The 20,209-nt window shown below is 37.8% G+C and overlaps 1 protein-coding gene and 2 long non-coding RNA genes across 7 annotated transcripts in view; 2 read left to right on the forward strand and 1 right to left on the reverse strand.

Annotated features, from left to right (window-relative positions):
* Positions 1 to 20,209, reverse strand: part of LOC136246766 (uncharacterized) — a 306,647-nt gene that overhangs the window by 78,132 nt on the left and 208,306 nt on the right. The window lies entirely within an intron of this gene.
* On the forward strand, positions 7,909 to 9,965 carry LOC136246773 (uncharacterized). Its single transcript, XR_010696829.1, has 3 exons — positions 7,909 to 8,050; positions 9,610 to 9,676; positions 9,730 to 9,965. It is a non-coding gene; the product is annotated as an uncharacterized lncRNA (long non-coding RNA).
* LOC136246772 (uncharacterized) lies at positions 10,407 to 20,055 on the forward strand. Its single transcript, XR_010696828.1, has 3 exons — positions 10,407 to 10,592; positions 19,455 to 19,503; positions 19,954 to 20,055. It is a non-coding gene; the product is annotated as an uncharacterized lncRNA (long non-coding RNA).

A 20,209-nucleotide genomic window follows, 5' to 3' on the forward strand; every position in this document is an offset into this window, starting at 1 on the left:
GCAAACAAATACCAGAATGGTTGATACATCAGTGAGACAGTCTCCAACAGCAAGGATACGAAGCTTATAAACGCCTAACAATACGGCTATCTCGCCCAGTAAACGCAAAGAGCAATCCAATGCATGAAATAGGCACTCACGTGATCGATATTCAAATCTCAGAAAATACAATCATAATCTATTCCAATGACATTAAAATCACTTGGAATCAAGTGACAATCAGTTTTTGTGCATTAGGTTCAACATCTCGATTAGCCCAGCAGCCTGAGACTCTCCCTATGATGCCATCACAGCATAAAACACACCCGCACTGCCCAGACCACGCCTGAGTGAACAATTAACACAAATATTTACAAAAGGAGCACACTGCATGGTTCCTATTCAGAAATGAAAGTGATTTCATTGGTATTTTAGCGATTTAAATTTCGATCACGTGAGTGCCTATTTCATGCATTGGATTGCTTTATGCATTTACTGGGCGAGATAGCCGTATTGTTAGGTGTTTATAAGCTTCGTATCCTTGCTGTTGGAGACCGTCTCACTGATGTATCAACCATTCTGGTATTTGTTTGCAAAATCGCGTCATTTTGGTCGAATTTCAGCATATAGATGGCTCAGCCAGATGGCTAACAAGCTTCAATTATAACCATACTCTGCATGCAGGTACTTTACCTAGTACTGGTCATTGCTGACCCACGGCGCAGTTGCTGCTCTGCTTGTCCTGTGTTCCAGAGCAAGAAACATTTTGTCTGTCGCCAAAAAGCTGCACAGATCGTGCTGCCACCGGAAACTGACCAATAAAATCAAACTACCAATACTTTGAGTTGATGATAGACTACTTGAACAATGTTGAGAGTGAATATCGTGGCATACGAAGAACCCTACGAACTGCTGGAACGAAAAATCACGTGATTTTAAGACATTTGTATCGTTTTCTACCAGAAGAAAGTGACAAACTTGGCTGCCACGCTGGTGTTATTCAAGTTACACTTAGCCTAACACATGACAATAGTTAGATAGTTGATTGGAGGATATCGATTTTTCGCGTTGCGGACCCTAACTTAGATTAGTTTTAGGCTTGATTAACTATCATGGAAATTTTTTTGACACTTTTACACCCTTTGAACACTCTTTTACAATCAACAAGAAATAGAGTTGGTCAACTGAGAGTTCCAAACCTTTTTGGAATGAAGAATCAGCTAACTTTAGCTTGTGTAGTAACATTACTCATTATAACCCCTAATTACCAATCGTCTTAGTAGTTGATACTTCTATGGAGTGGGAGTCGTAATCTCTGTAACTTTTGGAGACATTCAGAAAGCTGCTAGATGTGATACCATACTTAGTGAAGTCTACCATAATATGCAAGAGGGATGGCCCAACAAAGCACCAATGTGAGAATGAACTTGGTGTAGAGAATGGTTGTATGATGTGTATGGACATGGGGTAAGAGTGTGATTGTTTAACAGACAGTTCATTCACAAGTATTGAAATCTCTTCATGCCAACCACCCTAGAATCACCAGAACGAAGGCAATTGCACAATGTTATATAATTTGGTGGACTGGACTAGACAAAGCAATTAAAGAGTTGGGTGAGTATTATTAACTCACACCAGCTAATCCAGCTACATCTCTAAATAACACTCTTGGATATGGTCTGCATGTTTATTTTGCAGAGCCATACATACTTGGGTCACATGTATTTCATTGTTGTAGATTTCCACTTGAAGTGGTCAGAAGTATAGAAGTGATGTCAATCACTATATATACCACTGAGAAGACAGTTGAAGTCCTAAAGTCACTGTTTGTTTGTCATGGATGGCCAGAACAACGATTATATGATACTAAACACAAAACAACAATAATTATTGACATCTAAATATGCAGAGCACTCCAGATCACAACCCATGTTTCCACGTACTACTGTATTTTTCAGAGAATACAATGGACCATAAAAGTTGATACCTGGCATATTCTGTCCAGTGACTTTAGTATTGCAATAATAATGGTAGGACCATGAAATGTCACACAGACCAACTACATCATAGAAGAGTAACATCAAAGATTATAGCCACACCTGATACCACGTGCTCATCTGACTGTATTGACATTGACACTTATTCACCACAGGAGGAGGATATGTACCACTAACTCAGCTACAACAGAACCTCCAGAAAAAAAACAAAAAACATTGTGCATTACAATAATGCTGACAATATCTTAGTATGGCTATATAAATGTGTGCTGTCTAATACTTTCAGAGTGTAAATTATAAACTCATTAGTGTGAATTTAGCTTTAGTAAATTAGCTACTTAGAGAATATCCTAGAACTACAAAGTAAGCATCAAGTACAAGTAAATAAGTTTATTCATTCATGAACAAGATTATTGTCCCTACAAGTCTACAATGCCACACTTGGTGTCTCTGCTGCTGTGACAGTTTTTATGCTATTAAAGCTTGCTGCTGCTCTTGCTGTGAGCTACTTTAGCAGGCTACTGCTGCTTGCAGATAGCTGGTGCTTCTATTAATAGCTTGCTCCTGCTGGCAGCTGATTGTTATTGTTATAATTGGCAGTTACTGTTTACTGCTAACTAATCTTTGTACCTGTAGTGTAGAAGCTTGTCATTATTGGTTGTTGTAGCTGCCTATAGGTTATGAACATGAACCTTACTTCTTCTCCTTTTTTATTTTCTACTTCTTGCTGGCCTTCTACTCACTTATTTGATCTTATTGTAATAATGCTCATTACTGCTGCCATTAATACTTCCACTTTCAAATTTACTAAGTTATACTCACTTAGTACACATGCAAAATATAAATTGATCATGCATGTGGTGTGATATTAGTCATGCATGCTACAATGTTAAAACAAAAGTTGGCAGCCATTTTTGACTGAAGTAATCAAATTAAGTATGAAAAGTGTCCCAAACTGCAAAAAAATTCCAAAATGGGACTTTTCTATTTATGCACAACAAAGTTATGGATACTCAATTCTAATAGTGTAGTCCATAGCTGCATAACTTTAATTTGCAATTGTCTTGTGTAAGCAATTATTCCAAGGAAGTACGTAGCTTCAGTGAAGCAATCACTGTATAGGTTACACAATTAACTTAGCAAACACACTACAAGTGTCATTTGGCACACAAAAGCAAAGCGTTGCTAGGGTTCATTAATATGGTATCCTCATGTGGGTGGAGAATGAGTAGCCTGTGCTAAGCAGTCCCAACCCTTCTTTAGACTATGTAGGTGCTTAATGCATAACTGATAATTTGTATTGTGCAAATACCAGGATAGGGAAATGTAGACACCTTAAATTGACTTACAAAAGTATCTAGTACAGTACAGAATGACTACACATTGTGAAGTGCATAAAAACCCAAGAAAGGTTTGATTTCCATATCCTAGGTCCACTGTTTACACCTACAGTACCACTACTACTACCTACCCATACATGTTTATCACATTCATATATACAGTGCAGATGTAGTATGTGAAGAATAAACTTGATGTTAAAGTATGAAATACTTAGCTACAATGTAAACAAAGTATTTATTGTAGTCACAGTGTTACAGTACTTTGGCTTACTGCCTGTGTTACTTACAAGCATGCAGTTTATGTATAGTTTGGTTTTATAGTACTAGCTACTTATGTGACCACCTCATTGATAAGGCCAGAGCTGGGACACACTGATACAACAGGACCAAACCAAACAATACATTACACTTCTGGATTTGCTACATTTAAAGTCGTACTACACCAGTTGGCCCATATCAACAATGTGGCGACTTATAACAGCTTCATCATACCTCAATCCCATTTGGCAATAACATGCATTGTGCATTCTCTATATTCACATGGTACATACATGTATAGGAGATAATAGAAAGGAGATGATAGGATTAACAATGATTATCACATACCAATCTCAAAATATAATACATAACAAGGCTGTGAGAAATTGATTTGCATGGCTGCTGATCAGGGAAGATGATTATGGTATATGTATGGGACTAGTGAAATACAAAATCCCTTAGAGCTGGCAGATAATGTTAGACTTGACAAATTTAATAACTGAGAGATATAAGCACCACTTTTCTCCCACAGTGGTCATTCTGGACCATTATACATCTAAACACCCTATCATCTCCAGTCCTACAAATAATTGTAGTTAAAAGGATAAAGGCTTGTGCCTGTACATTCATGTGTATCAGGGGCATATCTGGGATCTTTCCAAGGATGTTTCAAGATTTCGTAATGAGTATAAGTGCAGAGGGTCTGGGGTGCAACCCTAGCCGCTGATAGGTTTTGAACATACAGATTTGTGATTTCATTGACTAATTCAATATATGCTTAGTTCCCTTTTAAGTATCAAATGTCAACTATGGTTTTAGTGATCAAAATACATACATAATTATTCAACTTATCCCATTGAAATGAAAAACTTAAAATATTGATAAATTACTCCATAAAATTCAAGTTACCATATAGTCTTACATTATTTTTTAATACCTAGATTACCCGCATTAAAATTGTATTCCGTTATCAATGTTCTATCATAGTAGTTTGACTGCTCTATTAGAGTATCTCCATCTTTGTAAAAGTTTTTCAACTGTGTGTAACACAATTGATTTCCAATCCACCTTTGAGGGGTCAATGTAAGTTTCCTATTACTGCCCCCCATTTATTTGTGCTGCCAAACTAAGATAAGCCTGATGTTCCTGCTGCTAGACCACAAGGTAAAACAAAATTTCAGAGGGGGTTTCTGGAACCCCAGGAAACCCTTAAATATACCCCTGTGCATGATATGATGACTATTTTTTCATGAAGACAAAGTGTGAAAAAAATTATGAATTTTGTTTTACAAATATGCAAGTATTTTACTCAATGCTTCAACTATAGGCTCGCACTATTATATTGAGACCTATAGGCTCGCACTATTATATCAAGACCCATTCAGAGCTTAATAATTGCATTGATTACTCCACTAGCAGAAAGTATCAGTAGCTAGTCACATGGGATCAAAGTAATTGTCCAGCCAGTAACTAATTAAATTAACAACCCATTTTCACACAATATGTTACATCACAATGAGCATAATGTTGTACCAATAGTACTGCTTTTTCTGACACAACTAAATATGCTGGGATGATGACAAACATCATTGGTATCGTCACATTTTACATCTATTAGTAAAATTAATAAAAATAGGCTTTGTATACCACAAGCACAAGAAAACAACAAAACCAATGATGTCATGTTATAAATATTTGCAGCTTAAATTAATAAATAATTAACATTCTATTAGCTTAGTTGATTTACATAGCTACAGTGTATACTCCCATTTGAAAATTCTAATAAAAAGCAGAGTTCATCAGCTTGTATTATCATACAAGTTACATCCCATTGAAGCCAACATTACTGGTATGCCTCACATGCTCTGACCTAGCTGCTACCGCTGACCTGCCGGGCTGCTAAACCATTTGACTTTGACAGGTGCATAACACATGTACTGATAAATTAGTGTGGCTCCAAGGATATAATCATGCATTGCACTTTAAAAATAATAAAGTGTGCCCCGTGACACCAAAACAGCACACTTTGGTGTCACAGGGCACACACACTCTTTGTATGCAAAACACAATTTATTTTTTAGAGTGTGTTGATAAGTGCATTGGCATGACTCACAAAAGAGGATGACCTGCTACAAGACTATTGAATATCAAAATAGTGGGCATGGCTTCAAATAAGCCTGCATAATTATATGGATTCGTGCTTACCTAATATCTACAGACAATACGCATGCTGATAAATGCATGGGTGTGGGTACAGAGTCTGAGACAGCTACACATAATGTTGATAAGTGGGTGTGGCTGAGGGCTTCCAGAAGGACCATAATGTACTAATACACTTCACACCATTGATCTCATTTTCACAATTGATCCAACCCTGGGTATTCTATGTAAAGCAGGTGACCCAGACAAAATGTGATCCGGTTATCCCGGGTGACCCAAAATGGTTTCAACACTGGCCCAGAAACTACCTACAGTAGTGATCATGAGTAGACCACTTCATTTGTTGCCATGCATGATGAAGAACATTATAGATATGCATAGTTTATCCATATATTATACTTTAAATCTCCATTGGCCAATCATCCTCCATCCTCAGTTCAATTACAACACTGGCCTACATCTGTAAGGACTAGACTGGCTTGTCCAGCAGCCAACTAAGACAGCATTAATATCACTGGTACATAGCTATACTAAATAACTGAGTCAAGATTTCTCTTGGCATTTAGGCCACTCCAAATAAATCCTCCATTTCCCATCCTGGACTCAGGCATATTTGCATGCAGGTGGGCAGTCCATTGCAGGGGCTTTTAAAAAGGGGGGTTACCACTTTTGAATTGCAACTTCAGCCTAGCTGTAAGTTGAAGACCCCCCAAAAAAGGTCATCAGCTGCTGACAATAGCTTCCCATTACCATAGATGCCCTCACCAACTATATTTCATTATTTATAACTCAGTATAGATACATACAGTAACTTGCTGCACTGCTCCTCAAAAGACTACTATGATTGCATGATCTTGATTTGATTGCTCTATTAGAATATCTCAAGTAAAAGAGGCTCTTTCAAAAGGGGGGTTCCATGGAACCTTTTGAACCCCCCCCCCCCGGATCCGCCCCTGCATTATTTCAGTACTGATATAAAATTGGCAGCTTTTCCCCCGGAAAGCCATTATTTGCCTAGCACAACCATACTGAAAAGCTGCATAGCGAATAGCATGCTTAAGCTTGTCCTTCCTTTTTAAAGATTTGTGCCAGCTAGATAGCACATTGACTTGTGAGCTGACTGTTACAAGGTGGCACTCTGGTGGATATTACTGAGCACGTACAGTATGCAAGAATAGCCGGAGAATAGTGGAAGAATAAAGAGTAATGGAATATTTCGTGGAGTGTTTTTACCGGCTTCGAGTTTTTGCTAATACTTCTGCATGTATCTAAATCATAAAGACTGTTACAAGTTGCTATCGCAGGTTACTGTTAGGCGCAATCTGTGAATTTGCGCAGTTTATGAATTGCGCTGCGCACTTTGTGAATTCATAATTTGCGCAACAATTTATAAATTGCGCAGGTGCTGGCTGGCGGGTGTCGTACGTGGCTGACATCCCAAGGGCGAGAAACTGCAATAGTATACTCGCCTGTTTTTGTTTTAGTGCTCACTTTTTAGACCACGAGTCTTCTTCGAGACATGATGTGAGGTGTGACGATGAGTTCCTTCCCAGGTTCCGTCCGATGAGAAGCAGGACGAATGAGGTCTCATGGCAGTAGCCAGTAGTGAGGTCAGTCTGAAGTGAGAAAGAGTTATGCCGGAAGGTTACAGAAAGTTCAGGTTGAAGACTTTAATAAGTGGGATCCAGCGTTGAAACCGGGTCGGGACATCCGGGTCGGGACATCCGGGTTGGGACATCCGGGTCTGACCCGGTTTACAATTTATCCGGGTCTGACCCGGTTTACAATTTATCCGGGTCTGACCCGGATTGGATCACGTGAGAAACGAAATTGTTCGTTTGACGACGTGGAAACTTATAAACGGTATCGCGTAGCTCTTTCGTGAGCCACGCCCACTTATCGCATTACCAACATACGCTCAGCCACGCCCATTTGTTAGTAAGTGTAGTATGTAGCACGAAACTGAGGGTATCTATTGTCAGTAGGTGAAGACCTTTTTTTTTCTTTTTTTTTTGGTCTTCAACCTACAGCTAGGCTGAAGTTACAATATTTACTCAACACGAGTCGAACGCTCAAAATGTAGACTCGTTCGCTCGCTCGAGACTAGCTGAAACACGTCTCGGCTTTAATTAATCCGGGTCACATCCGGGTCAGTGGGTCATCCGGGTCAGCAGTAGTGACCGGGTTTCAACGTTGGTGGGATCATGTTGGCGGTCCAAAACACACAAGGCAAACTGAGCTCGGAAAAAGGCACTATGATTTTAACTGAATGGCTGGATGAAAAGTTAGCCAGAAGTTTGCTCTATAGACCCGACAGTAAGCAACTCAATTTCTGTGTGGGACTAAACCGTAAAGAAAGTAATAAGTTTAGACATGGTGTGTGCACTCTACTGAAAGTAGTGCATGTAGGCTAACTGAAAAGGTATGAAAGTATAGCCATAACAATCACTTGAATTCGGTTGTGTCATCTCACTTGAACTATGCTTTACTAATATGGAACCCCCTTTAATATTGGTTACAAATCAGGTTGTTCATTTTAGAACCAGGTTAGTGTTTGTTGTTGCTCACACAAATATACCATGTCACATTTTGGAATATTATACTCGTTAAACTCATTTACAGTGGTTAAAGTTTCCTGTTCCTTAACTTACTGTGTGTACCATGTTCCATCATCATACCATTCTACCAGGGAAATTTCACTTTTCCTTTCAATTCTGTTTGGTAGCCAGATAATTTTCATACCAGAACTACAGTATGTTTTGCTAATCCTACAGTATGTGATGTCATCTAGCCATCACGCAAAACTTTTCAATAGAAACCCACTCATCTGTGGAATACCTTTCTGGCTGATGTTAAAAAGCTTTTTCGGAGCTGCTTAACATAATTAAGCGTTGCCATTATATTATATGGTGTAGTGTTATACGTGTATCCATGCAGATTACTATCATGCAGGGCTTCCAATCCTGGCCTGCAGCATATCAAGAAGTTTGCAGAGATTTGGCCCAGCTTCACTGATTTGTTCACTATAAGTTGCATAGTTTCTATTGTACTGACACTTTGTACTCGCATATCTTTTCACTCAAAAGACGAATTTCAGATTCGCAAGTACCATGAGAAAGAACAACTCTTGGCAAACAGGATGGTACGAAATGAAGCTCAGTACACGAAAACTCCACTTGTCATTTTCACAATAAAGGAACAAATACATTTCCAGTGGGCATTCTAATAGATTCATTCATATATCGTGACATGTTTGGATTATCCCAGATTTGCAGCTAGATTCTTTTAGCTTATTCTTGAGCGATTCCAACAAGTCATAGTAAGCACTTCTAACATAAACCAGTACTTGTCAAAACGATGACAAAGTTGGAGGTTAAATATGAAAGTGATTCTGAGCAAGATTATTACTTTGATTTGGCATGGACTCCATCTGGCTAGGTCTGACTAGTAATGCACAGCAAGGCTTTAATTTAACTATAAATCACTCCTTAGAATTAATACAGAGCTTTAAAATGATTTTATTAAAGAAGTTCTGTATGCATACTAAAGTTCTATTGTTCCAGTATACCTATCATGAATACACTATACGCAGCATAGACAGTCTGTGACAACTCCTTTAAGCAGAAATGTCTCAAAATCTACAAAAGTGAAAAAACAGCAACAGTAAAGCCTTTAATCAATGAGATATAACAAGTTAAAATAATTGCAGCTGCTAAATTGCTTTGATTATAATTGAACTAATCACCTGCAGCTGGCCTGAAATTTCCGACTGACTTGTTTAAACCTTTATATAACGTGACACACAAATATATTAACAAAATTTGATTTTTATGCGGACCATTTAACAGTTAAAATTAATGTTTATTTGTTTATAGAACCATTGGATGACTAATGCCATTCTTGCAAGATGATTGGTTTTCAGAAATTGATACAGCTCACTTGGTGAGATTTTTATCCACAATAATGTATTTGAAAAATGTGCTATCTCCATATAGGTAAGGTGTAACAAATTGCTTGTACATTGGGATATCATGTGCGGTTTTTGAGAAGGCATACAGTTACAGCAAGAGAAGATGACGATGGTTTTGATCATGTATATATCAAGATATGGAGCTGTTGTAACTTCGATATACTGGAGATTGTATATTGGATAACATATAGCTGTATGCCTGATGTCAATCAAAACATTTGTGCAACAATTTTTGTTTGTGTATATAATAGCAGCTGCGCAAGTCATAGCTACAGGCTATGAGAATGAGAGAGAATACTGACAATCTTAACATTAGGTGCTGGGAAATCAGCTAGTTTGCCCAGGGGGACCTTTATTGACAATAGCAAGTTGCTACAATACAGTTGTGCACCCATACTTGCACTTGTGCAGCAGCATTTCTATACAACTTTAGTTTGGTGTATTGACTTGTATTGCATGGCTTTGAGCCTCCAATGCTCCATTCCTATTAGTCATGGAAGAGGAAGACAGCTACGACATGCAGAACGTGACAACAACGGTACGCTGAATCTAGGAGTTCATAAAATGCGCAGCTTTCGAGCAATATTATGGCAATTCACAAAATGCGCAGCAATTTATAAATTGTTGCGCAAATTATGAATTCACAAAATGCGCAGCGCAATTTATAAACTGCGCAAATTCACAGCTTGCGCCTAGTAACATTACTGTCTGATACTTTGTAGCAGCGAAGCGAAGTCCACGCCATTCCCGTGTGTATATCATTTGTCTCTCGCACACTCTTGTGATATTATAATATTCAATTACTGATCACGTGAAATAAAGGGCGTGAATTAGGCGGAAAAGACTACCTTGCGATCTCCACTCAAGTGTTCTATTTCAGTATACACGGTAAGTGTTTGTTGTATTTGTGTGGTATTTGTGGCAATGAACAAATCAATATCGTGCCCCACCCCTTCGGGGGAAATGTCATTGCTCAGGAACAATAGAAAAAATTATTAGTGAGAGGTCACTTTGTCCTCCACTCAACTGAAATATTTGTAGGCGGGAAGGGCGTTATATTCTTCCGCGCTCGGCCAGGCCAACCAAACCCAACCACTGATTTTAACTCGGCTTTTAATCGCTCGCTTTCAGTTTTCTTAAGCTGTTTGGCTGTATTGTAAATGGGTGATATTAATTATTGTATTTGTACAGTAGGAATTAATAAGCGGCCATTAATAAGCGCTACAGCGAAGGTGAAATTCCTTTCTTTTGGGAACTATCGCTGTCAACGTTGCCTTAGAACTGCAGGCAAGGGGGTGTCACTCCAATAGGTACTGCGACCTGCGACCGCGGTCAAAAGTAAAACTAAAGGTCAATGAACAAGGCCAATTTTTCACAAAGAACAATGGTCAAGTTTTCCCAGCACGGTCAAGTTTCCCAGCACGGTCAAAGCTTCACGAGTAAGTAGTGCACAATAATACAGTGAAAATTAATCAATAGTCAAAACAAATTTTCAGTGAAAATCAACGGTCAAAATCAAAAATCGATTTCGACTGTGGTCGCAGATTGTACTACGGTGTCTATTGGAGTGACACCCCCTTGCCAGGTAGAGTATAGATGAGGTTAGTATATCCATGGGCAGAGACACTAAGGACAATTTCTCCTTTGGTCGCTCTCAAACTTCTGTTAACTCTATGTCTCAAATGGCAACAAGCATACGTAATCACAGTGAGTTGCCTTCATCACAAAGGTGTGTTTTGGAGGTTTGTGTTCCAGACCTTCATTTAATTTTTAAGGTGCCGAGGACAAATGTCCTTACATATTCACAAATGTACAGACATAGAGTCAAATTGTACAGACATGAGCTAGAGGAACACTTTACACTGCTGGAATTGGAATAGGGAGTTTCCATTGAAAGTTTGAAGTTAATACAACCACATATATAGCTGTAACCATAGATAATGTATGTGTTCCTAATGGATAGGAAATGTCTGTTAATTATTTTCCTATCCTAGTTATGGTGTGCTGATGCATTAGGAAATGTACTGAGTTGCTGTTTAGCTTTCTCTGGCTTGTTTGAAGGCCAGTTTGATGGTGTGGATATTCCTTTACATTGTTTATTGTGTTGCGTTGTGTACTGAACAAGAACACAGCTTGTCTGTGGATATTGGGAAGTTTTGTCGAAACAGTGGAAATATACAGCAAAGCAGTGATTCACAGTGTTGGAGAGTAATGCGTTACATAAGTAATGCGTTATGTAATATTATGATTTTTGTGGTAACTAAGAAATATAATGAAATATGCTATAAAAATGGGTAATATAACTCAAGTTACTTTACTTACAAATGTAACGCGTTACCTAAGTAATATAGTTACTGTAACGAATCTAATATTATGTAATATTATTACTACAAGTAACGAAGTTACTAATCTCATTAGTTATCCTCTGAGTAATGCCTAGCCACAACGAAGTAACGACGCCTACTGAATGAAGTTTACTCACCAGCTTCTTACTTATAACCAAGATTTGTACATTGTCCAACAACGCAATCATGTCATGTGATAAAGTGATAGTTTCACATGTGACAGCTTAAGGCTGTGTAATAATATGTAATATTATTATAGTTACTTTATTTTATGAGTAATATGTACTAGTAATAGCATGGGTAGCAGTGAAATTTGGGATAAATACCATGAGTGTTGTATTGGAAATGGTAAATTTCACTCGGCTTCGCCTCGTGAAATTTATCCCCAAACACTCGTGGTATTTATCCCAAATTTCACTGCTACCCATGCTATTCCCAGTTAATACCATACTCGTGCATATAATAGGCGTTACACTAATTGGCGCTACACTAATTGGCGCTACATTGTTAACATAAATTCTAGCCAATGAAATTGCAATTACAACTTTTTCACTGCTGTCAGTGAAATACGGGATAAATTTCACTGCTACTATTGAGACTTTTGTATGGGCAGTGAAACAGGTATGGTATTAATAACTGTAACTAAATAGTTCAGTTTCATGTAATATGTAACTAGTTACTTTTACAAAGTAATTTGCCCAACACTGGCAGTGAATATCTAGCTAGCCTACTACACTCTACCTGCTACAAGTGATGGAAACAGCAGCAAAGAAACAATGCTGCACTTTATATGTTTTTTCAGGAAATTTGTGCAATCGTTTCGATCCACCATATTTCACCTTTGAACCTGAATTTTCTTACGCTGTTGTTTACTACTCTCCAGTGTCCTTACCCAGTCCAACCTTTAATTAGTGTAGATGGTAACTAACTCAGCTGTAAACAACAAACACTAATTTGCTGGTTACAATTTCAGTGAAATCTTCCAACTGTTGAGGCCATAAAGTTTACGCACAGCAAAACGAGGATGGCCCATGACATCACTATGTAAATATTACGGGAGTTTCCAATTAATCCATATGACATATATTATCTATGCTGCAACATATCACCAAGCTGTGGTCATTACAGCTGCTGGTGATAGCAGTACAAAGGGGAGGTGGTATTGGTAAATCCTGGGTAGGTATAAACAGTGGACCAGGGGACCAAGGACCAGGGGATCTGGGGACCCACAAAGATCCAACTATTTTTGGTACTTCACAATGTCTGTACTTGTGCTAGTCACCTCTACATGTACTCTCATATGGCTAATCCACTTTTCCTTGTCACAATGTCTCACACAATGTTTATACCAATTAGCTAGAAATTAATTATAAGGACCTCTGAAAAAGTGTCTAAAACTGACAGCATTTATTGGCTACTCTCCAGCTGCACAATGAGCATACTAGTCTATTATGTCACCTAGCATTGTGTAAACAATTATTCCAGGGAAATTACAATTACTAGCTAAGCCTTGTAGCTGGCAAGTTTCATCCCGGGAGTGAACTCTACAATGGTACCTCATACAAAATAGTGCATAGTGCATTTTCACATTATTTCTAAACTTTAGTAGCTAGGCAACATAATAGACTAGTATGCTTATTGTGCAGTGGGCAAGTGGTCTCACAAGTGGCCTATAAATGCAGTCGGCTTCAGACACCATATCAGAGGCGCTTATAATATCTAAGTGGTATAAATGTTCTATACCATATGCGTATTTTGTACCGTACGCGTATGGTATGTACCATACGCGTATGGTACATACCATACGCGTACGGTACGATTTTCCGTACCATACGCGTACGGTATAGGCATACGCGTATGGTACGTACCATATGCGTATTATGCCTTTTCTCAGTGTCTTCTAGCCTTGCCATCACCTAGCTACAATGGGCTATCTTTACAAGCATGCATTTCTAGCTTTGCACTGCTTGTGCAAAGCTAACAACTTGACAAATGAACTTTGTAAGTGTTATCAGTTGTGCAACATGGCCCCTCACTGTCTTTGCATCTTTATCTATTATATACACTCTTCTTCTTTTGAGGATCCAATTTATGTCTGCGTACTTTTCTTGTTTGTACATACTGTAAGTAGTATCACCACTCACATTCATCACACTGGACCTACATGCAGCACAAATTAACGTGGATGTTGTTAACTTTAAAGAGTATAGCTATACATTCAGATAAGAGTAGCTAAACACATTGTCCCATCCACAGTAAGTAGTGAGTGGTTACAACACACTTAACAATTAAACAATGCCAGATAATATATATATACATACATTCGTTACTGAAATATTCATTAGATCTCATAAACTCACCATAAAATCTCTGCCATGTTATGTTTTCCTCAGTAGGCAATGTGCATGCCTCATTCAATAGCAAAGATTCAGTTTAAAAAGAATTTGTTGCACATGCAATTAATTATGCTAATAATGCTACGCTACAGCTAGATTTACATTAATTTGCAAACTGGAATATTGCTTTCTCTACAGTAAAATCTCTTTGCTACCTCCCTCGATGTTATTGTATCAGAATTCTCCAGATCTTCCTCTGTTTGAGCAATCATTACATTGTACTTCTCGAGCTCATCTGATTAAAATTGTCTGCTCAACACTCCTTTAGTGTGTGCCATCAGGCATAAATATCCATTTTTAAGTGGAAGCTATAGTGTACTAACAAATTAAAGCTAAACAATAGATTATGTAACAACAATAGAATAAAATATTTAATGAAATAATATACATATATGTGACTGTAAAAAATTGACTATATTTTCCAATGGATGCAAATTAATTAATATGGCTGCTATCACATATTGTGGGTATTGTTCTATAATTGTAGGGAAGTGTAGGCTCTTGGGCAAATCTTTTATAAGCAGAACAGACCACTGTATATAATATTATTCATCAATAATTGAAAGTACACAATAACAACTATAACTCTTACAACTACAGCACACAATATTAATATTACAAGTATATGCATAATGAATTATTACATCATGTCACATCATTACATTACATCATAAACTCTATTACAGGTATGAAGGAGGAGTAGCATTATGTAATAATGGCCTGATTTTTGAATTTTCATTATATCAATTAAACAATGGATCATGAATCCAATAGGAAGTAATATATGTGTAGCAATTGCAGCCACAATGTACTGCGTGGAAGAAGAAATTAAAGTTTACAATGCGCTTTCAGTGTATATGGTTGCTATGCAACAGCTAGATAATTAACTTGACAATTCTAAAGAACATACATTACTATAGTATACCAGCTTGTGTACTTTCAAAGTAATATATAGCATTTCTACTGTGGAGAAAAAAAAGCACTTGTGCATTCAAGAGTGGAAGGGTAGAATGTGACAGCTTTATTATCAAAGTCAACCACTCATCATAGTATTATTGTGAAATATTACATCATCTGCAGTTTCACAATTGGTGTAACATTCCTGGAATGTCAACAATCTACAAACAGTACACAACACTATTAGTCAGTCAGCAACTTACTGCTTTCCAATCCGAAACATTGTTTCAAAATGTATAATAAACCTATATCACCAAGCCTGGAGTTTGATTGTGGGTTTAATTTCGCTCAGTTGAAGCTACCTTAAGATATGTATGGGCCCCCACTGATTATCTTTCATCTCTCTACTGTTCACTGGATTAATCTAATGGAAATTCTATGAGTTAATGTTAATCAAGAGTTTTACTCTTGGTTGATGCAAATTGGTTACCTTATTGATACAAACATACTGGCTTTGTTCATCGACTTGAACTGTCACTACAATAAATGTGTTTTTGTGCAAATCACGCACAGACACACGACAAATGTGGACAATCATCTCCTACATATCACATACACCACAGGTGCATGTGCATGCTATGTACAGCACATTTAGGGCATATACCACATAATTATGCACGAATACACATTTTATTGTAGTGTGTCTGTGTAATGACTTAGCACAAAATAAGTTTATTTATAGCACATAAAAATTGATGCTTTTCTATACGTCCTACTACCTCTAAATGATAAAGGATGCCATGTACACCAATATACAGTCACACTGCTTGTCTTGTGTACTTCACACACTATATCCTGAAAGTGTGCCTGCACCCAAAGGGTGTGCTGCTGGTTAAGTGTGCTATGACCACCTCAGTTTTAACAGTGTAGGTTTGCATTGCAGTAAAGCAAATTATATCTTAATTACAGTAAAGGCAAATACATCTCAGCTCTAGAGAATAGAATAGCTAATCAGACCAAAATATGATTGCTCTATAGAGGTATATACCTAGCTAGCTCGATCTTGACTGAATTACAGAAACTGCTAAGAGACTAGCCGGGCCCCTTCCCACTCCCTCCCTCTTCCCCTGCAAAAAGAAATGAAAGCAGAGTGCCATCCGGCATAGTCAATACGTACGACAGTGTAAAAACCTTCTGCTTGATATTATATACAAAGCAGGTTAACTATAGCCTATACTCAGATGGTACGATTTTCCGTACCATACGCGTATGGTTGTACCGTACGCGTATACGCATATGGTATGTACCATACGCGTATGGTACAAAATACGCATATGGTATAGAACATAAACATCATGTGAGACGCCGTGAGGAGGGTAAAAGTGGATTGGCCATGCAAGACTACTTGCAGAGGTACCTAGTACAAGTATAGAATATTGTGAACTGTATAAAATTCCAAAAAAGTTGTATCTTCGTGGGTCCCCTGGTCCCGGGTCCTTGGTCCCCAGGTCCACTGTTTATACCTACCTGTAAATCCTTGGGTTGGGAAAATGTAGTATCTCCTAGCAACCAAGTGACAGTTATTGTTAGCACTACAAACAAACATGTACACATCAGCTTTATGGTACCACTATTGGTTTTGCAAAGACATGTGTGTCTGCTCAAAACTCATCATGTGCAGACATTGTGCTATTTGTGTGGATTTTGTCCTCACCACATGTTAATTTAAGGCCTGGTGTTCTACCTAGGATTTTCTTGTTTTCTGTACCTCTAGTCAGGAGCTTATTAGCTGCTGATGGAGCATGGAACTGAATTCCGTAACAGTCCATAATTATGTAACAGCGTTTGAAATGAATTGCTTTACAGTGGTTTTTCAGTGATTTTTTTTGTAATCTTGCTGTTTTTAATATGCATCGCATTGAATTTATTTGGTTGATAATAAATACATTAATATTGAAGGGGACATGCCCCCAACAATATGTTAACTGCTTAAAATGGTATAAAAACACACAGTGATGTTCGTGTATTTTTGAAGCACCCACAACATTAATAGTGGTACCCACAAAAACGGTCTGCTAATTACTCACATGCCTCTAAGGAATACTCCACCTTATTTTCATGGTTTTAGATACATGGACCCGGCACAGTTTCTGACCCCGTTTTGTATTTTTCTCAATGCGTAATGTATTGTGGGATTCACCCGTTACAAAGACTATGGGAATCCACCTTAAACTAATTAGTCTAAATACAAAAAATGGTCTGGAACATTGTGTACATGAATATTACTTCAGTAATTCAAGGGAATTGTATGAAGAGTTGTTGCCCTAGAGCGGGCCATTCAGTAAAGTTAAGGAGAGCTGCTTCGAGAATAATGTTGCATGAGTAACTTAGTTTATAATGACTTTGTTCTAGTTTCTGTAGGCCTATATAAACAGACATCATGTTTGCTAAGCCAACTTTTAGTGGGTTTCTCATGCGTGTTTGGCCTTACCATGTTGGTAGATAGGCAGAATTCCACTAAAACCAGTAAATTTTATTAGGTGTGCAATCCCAATGGCTATTTTCAATATGTACATGTACTTTTAAAATATCACGGTTGAGTTCATGCCATCCAGAGCTGAAGATTTTCGTTGTAAAACCATCATAACAGAACTTTACATCTCACCAGAAATACATCACTTTGTTCAAACAGCTCGCATGGCTGTTTTAAAATCCACACATGCATATTTGAAATGGCAAGATTTACAAAAATCTGCTGAACGTCATACAAAATAATGGTTATGTAATTGACACGTGTGATTCAACATGTAACAGCTCCAGCTGCACTAATTGAGGTCAAGGTAGAGACAAGTTCACCACCATCAAAGAAGAGAAGGACCACAATGAAGACTCAGCCAACTTCACCATCACCATGCGTCACTGCCAGTCTCCTTCCTTGGCTTGATCTATGGTGCCTTAGGGTCCCTTCATTGTCTAACTGTGCACACTTTGGTGCTGGCTCACTCATTGTACATCTCCTTGTACTCTGTACAAAGCTCAACCCTCAAGTGGGAACACTACCACCATCTTGTAATGTCACTACATGCGATTCTGTATACGGCTTCAAATAACTTTCAACAAACTGGATTGTGATGGTACCTAGAGGTGTCATCAACAACCGGTCTCCAATCCCTGGGTAGCAGTTTAAACTCTACCAAATCGTTGGTTGATCATAGTTTCCACAATCAAAATAACACTGTAACTATGGCCAGGCCTATTACTCATTATTTATTAAAAGCTGGGTATAAGCCAGTTGGTATGATCCATGTAGATTGATCTGTGAATGTTATAAAATTTGCAAGTCAATCCTGCTAGATTTATACCAAGTCAGTGATCAAAGATACAAGTTTGACTCATGATTGATAAGTACATAAAACTTAATAGTTGTCATCAAGTAACAGGTAATACTCAGGGTATGGGTACAAGTCACAAGTCTAAGTGATATTTTGGCCAGTCAATCTTTGACCACAATAACAGACTTACCTACAGCATATGTGACACTCCCTTGTTATGTTGACACATTTGTTTGTTTATTGATTTTAATTTGATTTGGCTGGACAGACAGACAGACAGACAGTGTCTGGTGTGTCCTGAAGACCTTGAATGGGACAATTGGAAACAATACATGGAACTGGAAACAGAAAATGGAAATGAACAACAGAATTGGTGGCGAATATAATGACTTTTATTTCAAGCTCATATCTTTAATTACTGTCGAGTTACAACCTTTTGTTTACATCCTATACACTTGGATATAATATAACGGCAGTGGTCCTTAAAGGGTTAACACATCATCAAACTAATTAACACATTTCACATGTGATCCAATCTGAGTCAGACCTGAATATTCTATAAAGTGGGTGAGACCTGGATGACTTGAATGTGACCCAGGTGACCTGAACCACTGGTGTACACACACCTACCATTAGATGTGTATGTATGTGTGTCATAATAATGATTGAGTATGAGTAATTCAGTTTGTGTTGTTAATGATTGTGTTGTGGTCTGAACATGTGTGTACATTATAATGTTGTATAGAGCACACATTATGAGATGTTTTATTACTACTATAGTAGTAGTGCTGGTATGGCTCAACGTGGGAGAGGAAGGAAACCAACTGATGTGAGTAATATAATTTATTGTGTGTACATGTCTGTAGATAGTCTAATAGTTTGAAGAAATTATTTGAAGAAGTTTTATTATCCACAGACAGTCCAGTTGTCACAGTAATATACACTAGTACAGAATTGTTATGACACAACCTACTGTAGTGTCAGTTAAGAATGATTTACTGTAGCAACTACCAAATTCTTCATTTTCACTATTCCACTACTAACACTCCTACATATCATAGGCTTCAATATGTACTTGTAGTCCTGTGTAGGACTCTTTCCAGTTTCAAAATTACAAATGATCACAACATGTACACCATATACATTTCCTATTGTACTATACAGGTACATGTAGGGTTGGTATAGAGGTGTTGTGAAACTAGTTTATTATTTGTGAAATTAGTGGGTGGGGTGAAGGTCATGTGATACATGTGTGAACAATGGTACATATTTGTTGTAGGAGGAGAGGGGAAGACTGAGAGATGCTATTAAGAGTAATGACTCCACAAAAATCAGAAGTCTCATATTGGACAATAACATTGATATCAATGCTGTCATATATGTGAGTATTGTTACATACTAATCTAGTACAATAGTATGGTAGTATAACACAAAAACCGTACCTGTATTTCCCAGTTAATAGTAGAGGTGTACCGATAATCGGATCGGCTACAATACCGGCCACCGATATGGCATTTTTTACCAATATCGGTATC

Source organism: Dysidea avara, chromosome 2, assembly GCF_963678975.1.
Source record: "Dysidea avara chromosome 2, odDysAvar1.4, whole genome shotgun sequence".
NCBI lineage: Eukaryota > Metazoa > Porifera > Demospongiae > Dictyoceratida > Dysideidae > Dysidea > Dysidea avara.